Source organism: Schistocerca americana, chromosome 9, assembly GCF_021461395.2.
Source record: "Schistocerca americana isolate TAMUIC-IGC-003095 chromosome 9, iqSchAmer2.1, whole genome shotgun sequence".
In the NCBI taxonomy this organism is placed as follows: domain Eukaryota; kingdom Metazoa; phylum Arthropoda; class Insecta; order Orthoptera; family Acrididae; genus Schistocerca; species Schistocerca americana.
This window is the reverse complement of record NC_060127.1, coordinates 146,983,208-146,989,601: the sequence shown is the minus strand read 5'-3', so window position 1 is coordinate 146,989,601 and position 6,394 is coordinate 146,983,208.

Below are 6,394 nucleotides of genomic sequence, written 5' to 3'. Positions count from 1 at the left end.
AGATCATAAAAGAAATTTACAATTATCATTGTCTTTGTATGATACACATCGTATGTCCAATTACATCATAGAATATTATATAAGTAATTAATATTTATCATCGTTTTCACTGTTTTTTTCATACGTCGAATAGATAACGTTTATAACTGTTAGAGGCATAATTTCCTCACGTCGCACTGTAGCTAAAATTTATCTCGTGGATGTTACAACTGGAATACCCTCTTTGATATTCTGATGATTGGAGGGGTATAATACGGGGAGCGAAAGGCTATTTACAATTTGTACAGAAACCAGATGGCAGTTATAAGAGTCGAGGGGGTGAAAGGGATGCAGTGGTTGAGAAGCAGTGAGACAGTATTGTAGCCTATCCCCAATGTTATTCGATCTGCACATTGAGGAAGCAACACAGGAAACAAAAAAAAAATTGGGGTAGGAATTAAAGTTCAGGGAGAATAAATAAATATTTTGTGGTTTGGATGACATTGTAATTCTGTCAGAGACAGCAAAGGGCTTGAAAGAGCAGTTGAACGAAAGCGACAGTGTCTCAAAGGAGGATGTAAAATGAACACCAACAAACGCAAAACAAGAATAATGGAATGTAATCGAATTACATCAGGTAATGCTGACTCAATTAGATTATAAAACGAGACACTTAAAGTAGTAAATGATTTTGTTATTTGGGCAGCAAAATAACTGGCGATGAGAGGATTAAAATATAGACTGGCAATGGCAAGAAAGGCATTTCTGAAAAAGACAAGTTTGTTAACATCGAATATAGATTTAAGTGTTAGGAAGTGTTTTCTGAAAGTATTTGAATGGAGCATAGGCATGTGTGGAACTAAAAGATGGACGATGAACAGTTTAAACAAGAAGAAAATACAGGTTTTTGAAATGTGGTACTATAGAAGAATGCTGAAGATTGGATGGGCAGATCATGTAACTAGTAAGGAGGTAATGAATAGAATTGGAGAGAAAATAAATCTGTGGCACAACCCGACTAGAAGAAGGGATAAGCTGATAGGACCCATTATGAGACATCAAGGAATCACCAATTTAGTATCGGAGGGAAGTGGAGGGGGGACGGAAGGGGGATTAGAAATTGTAGAGGGAGACCAAGATGAATACATTAAGCGGATTCAGAAGGGTATAAGTTGCAGTAATTATTCGGAGGTGTAGCTGCCTGCACGGGGTTGAGTAGCATGGAAAGCTGCATCAAACCAGTCTTCGATCTGAAGAACACAACAATAACAACAGTCATCTACCCAGTGGTTAGAGGCCGTCCTCCACCTTTTCCTAACTTGTGCTAATAATCTGATAATTTCTCCGTTGGTGCTTCGCCCTTGGAGCGATCAGAGGCTGCTTCCCCACTATGAGCGGTTGTAACAAGCTGTGGCCGGTCAGACTGGCTATTCGACTGAGGCGCATTCCCTCGCCTTCGAATCGGACATTATCCAGCGATTGACGTTTATCTGTAGCGGCGGGAAGATGCACCAGGAAGCAGAGTTTGTGGCGTCACACTTACAGGGCTCATATGTTAATATCGTGTGTTTTGCATACTGACTGCAGGTAAGGTTTTGGTCTACCGAAGGACTTGCCCTCAATTTTAGACGATGACAAGACAATAGGAAGAAAACTAAAACAAATTTCTTTCTTTCACGTCTATAATCACAAACTTGTAGGTTGTCAGACTATCGGTTTCGATTAGTAATGGTCATCTTCAGATCCCTTTTAAAAACGTGACCTAAAATAATGTTTTTTTAAAACAGATCTGAGGATGGTCAGTGCTGACCGAAACCGGTAGTCTGAGGACGTACAAGTCTGCGATCACAGACTGAAACAAAGAAATTTGTGAGCAGTAATTCGGCTTGACATTGATTGTCAGAGTTGTTAGATGCTCTCCTGAGGGGTATTGTGCCAAATGCTGTCCAATAGAAGTGTTACAACGTCAAAATCCCGAGCTGAAAACGTTCTCAATTGGGGGGCGATCCCGCGACCTTGCTGGCGAAGGCAGGGTTTGGAAACCACGAAGAAACTTTCTCCGTATGCGGGCGGGCATTGGCTTGCTAAAATGTAAGCCAGAATCGTTTACCATGATGTGCAAGAAAATGGGCCACAGAATATCGTCGTATCGCTGTGCTGAAAGGGTGGCGCGGTTGACAAACACAGCGGTACTGCTATGAGAAGAAATGCTACCCCAGACCATGGAAATGGAAATGAGCGTTTGGGGTCATTGGCCGGGAGGCCTCCTATGGGGCAGGTCCGGCCGTCTTGGTGCCGGTCTTATTACATTCGACGCCATATTGGGCGACCTGCGCGCCGGATGGGAATGAAATGATGATGAAGACAACACCCAGTCCTTGAGCGGAGAAAATCCCCGACCCAGCCGGGAATCGAACCCGGGCCACTTAGGACGGCAGTCCGTCACGCTGACCCTTCAGCTATCGGGGCGGGTCCCAGACCACGACTCTTGGTTGTCGGGCCGCATTGCGGGGGACTGTGAGACTGGTATCCCATCTCTGTCCGGGCGTTTCCAGACAACTGTTCGTTTCTCATCGGTGTTGAGTTCGATGCGAGACTCATCACTGCCATTCTATGAGACTCTGGGACTAAGACGTTTCTGGAGGCACCCCACGCAATGGTAGGATACCAACCTGAATATCGCCTGCCATAGAGGCCAACAGTCAAGAGTAATGGTCTGGCGTATAGTTTCTTTTCATAGCACCACCCCTTTGGTTGTCATCCGCGGCACCTTTACATAACAGTGGTACGATGACGGTATTCTACGCCCTGATCAGCTGCCGTACATGGCAAGCCATCCCAGGCTTACATTTCAGCAAGAGAATGCCCGTCGCACGCAGAGAGACTTTCTGCTGCTCGTCTTCGTGCTTTCAAGACCCTCTCTCTCCTCAGTTGAGAACATTTGGAGCATTATGGAGTCCTGCAACCAGCTCAGGACTTTGACGATGTAAAGCACCAGTTGGACAAAATATGGCGTTATACCCTTCAGGAGGAGAGAATTCCAACAACTCTACAAACAGTACCACGCAGAATAACTACTTGCATAAGGGCCAAAGGCGGACCAACGCGTTTATGTTTTGCTAGATTTGTAATACTCTTTCTCTTGAATTTTAATCACTTGTTTGTGCATATGCATTACATCTACCGATTTCTGTCCTATTCGGGTAACTTCTTCGTGGTGCATCTTTTTTTGTCTTAGACTGTAACTGAAGAGAGATTTTAATGTGTTTTTCGATGGCTGGCTCGCTATATTTGTGCCATCAACTGTTTTATTAATACTATTAGTGTACGACAACGGTATGAACACAGATAATGGATTTTAGGTCTGCCTGGAGTGGCAAACGTAAGTTGGAATTGATAGCAGGACGTGACCGGGGAGTGACGCGAGATCTGATGGCCGGGAAAAGATTAGTCTCAAAGTAAGGCGCCAGCGATCAGGAAGATTACGTATCTTTATTCTCCACACTGAAGCAGGCACCGTCTATTGCTCTCATAACAAGTAGCGACGTAATTAAGTTCACAATACAATTCACAAATCCACAGTGCAATCCAAATCGTAACTAAGTTCTAATCCCAAGGTTGTCATAAAAGATCTATACAATAACGCTTGGATATAAACACAGCTAGCGAGCAAGACCGAGTGGCCGTGGCGACAGGTCTGTGCTCCCGCTATATCTTGTGGCCATAGAGGGAGATGCAGGCAAGAACTATTGAATGGCGCGACGTCTTCAGCCGGAGATAACGCCACGAACCTCCGGCGACCGCGACGTGAAACTAAGGCCGACCACCGCGCATGTGCTGCCGGGCTGAGCGGCGGCAGGGCGTGCGTGGTTCGGTTACGTCCGAGGACATAGCACTGGAGAATGTATGTAAAACTGTTTTTACGACTGTGTCTGCAGTTAATGCAGCCTTTGGTTTTACGAGGAATCCGCAGCGGCGGGATCGACTTCTTCAAACCGTGTGAACGGTGAGGTAGGTTAAAATCCAAGGTGCCGCACTCTGCAGCAATTCAGCCTTGTGGGTCCTCGTTTCGCCTGCATCTGCATAGATACACCGCAACACACCGAACTATGCATGGCGGAGAGTATTCTGTACCATTGATAGTCATTTCCTTTCCAGTTGCACTCGCAAATAAAGCAAGGGAGAAACTACTCTCAATATGCCTCCGTATGAGCCCTATCTTTTCTTCGTGGTCCTTATGCGCAATGTACACAACTGGCCATTAAAATTGTTACACCACGTAGATGAGGTGCTACAGACGCGAAATTTAACCGACAGGAAGAAGATGTTGTGATATGCAAATGATTAGCTTCTCAGAGCATTCACACAAGCTTGGCGCCGGTGGCGACACCTACAACGTGCTGACATGAGCAAAGTTTCCAACCGATTTCTCATACACAACAGCAGTTGACCCGCGTTGCCTGGTGAAACGTTGTTGTGATGCCTCGTGTAAGGAGGAGAAATGCGTACCATCACGTTTCCGACTTTGATATACACCCCTGGAAATTGAAATAAGAACACCGTGAATTCATTGTCCCAGGAAGGGGAAACTTTATTGACACATTCCTGGGGTCAGGTACATCACATGATCACACTGACAGAACCACAGGCACATAGACACAGGCAACAGAGCATGCACAATGTCGGCACTAGTACAGTGTATATCCACCTTTCGCAGCAATACAAGCTGCTATTCTCCCATGGGGACGATCGTAGAGATGCTGAATGTAGTCCTGTGGAACGGCTTGCCATGCCATTTCCACCTGGCGCCTCAGTTGGACCAGCGTTCGTGCTGGACGTGCAGACCGCGTGAGACGACGCTTCATCCAGTCCCAAACATGCTCAATGGGGGACAGATCCGGAGATCTTGCTGGCCAGGGTAGTTGACTTACACCTTCTAGAGCACGTTGGGTGGCACGGGATACATGCGGACGTGCATTGTCCTGTTGGAACAGCAAGTTCCCTTGCCGGTCTAGGAATGGTAGAACGATGGGTTCGATGACGGTTTGGATGTACCGTGCACTATTCAGTGTCCCCTCGACGATCACCAGTGGTGTACGGCCAGTGTAGGAGATCGCTCCCCACACCATGATGCCGGGTGTTGGCCCTGTGTGCCTCGGTCGTATGCAGTCCTGATTGTGGCGCTCACCTGCACGGCGCCAAACACGCATACGACCATCATTGGCACCAAGGCAGAAGCGACTCTCATCGCTGAAGACGACACGTCTCCATTCGTCCCTCCATTCACGCCTGTCGCGACACCACTGGAGGCGGGCTGCACGATGTTGGGGCGTGAGCGGAAGACGGCCTAACGGTGTGCGGGACCGTAGCCCAGCTTCATGGAGACGGTTGCGAATGGTCCTCGCCGATAGCCCAGGAGCAAGTGTCCCTAATTTGCTGGGAAGTGGCGGTGCGGTCCCCTACGGCACTGCGTAGGATCCTACGGTCTTGGCGTCCATCCGTGCGTCGCTGCGGTCCGGTCCCAGGTCGACGGGCACGTGCACCTTCCGCCGACCGCTGGCGACAACATCGATGTACTGTGGAGACCTCACGCCCCACGTGTTGAGCAATTCGGCGGTACGTCCACCCGGCCTCCCGCATGCCCACTATACGCCCTCGCTCAAAGTCCGTCAACTGCACATACGGTTCACGTCCACGCTGTCGCGGCATGCTACCAGTGTTAAAGACTGCGATGGAGCTCCGTATGGCACGGCAAACTGGCTGACACTGACGGCGGCGGTGCACAAATGCTGCGCAGCTAGCGCCATTCGACGGCCAACACGTGCGGTTCCTGGTGTGTCCGCTGTGCCGTACGTTTGATCATTGCTTGTACAGCCCTCTCGCAGTGTCCGGAGCAAGTATGGTGGGTCTGACACACCGGTGTCAATGTGTTCTTTTTTCCATTTCCAGGAGTGTAGGTCGGATTGTAGCCTACCGCGATTGCGATTTATCGTATCGCGACATTGCTGCTCGCGTTGCTCGAGATCCAATGACTGTTAGCAGAATATGGAATCGGTGGCTTCAGGAGGGTAATACGAAACGCCGTGCTGTATCCCAACCGCCTCGTTATCACTAGCAGTCGGGATGGCTGTAACGGATCGTGCAGCCACGTCTCGATCCCTTAGTCAACAGATGGGGTCGTTTCCAAGACAACAACCATCTGCACGAACAGTTCGACAACGTTTGCAGCAGCATGGAGTATCAGCTCGGAGAGCACGGCTGCGGTTACCTTTGACGCTGCATCGCAGACAGGAGCGCCTGCGATGGTGTACTTAACGACGAACCTGGGTGCACGAATGGTAAAACGTCATTTTTCTGAATGAATCCAGGTTCTGTTTACAGCATCATGATTGTCGCATCCGTGTTCGGCGACATC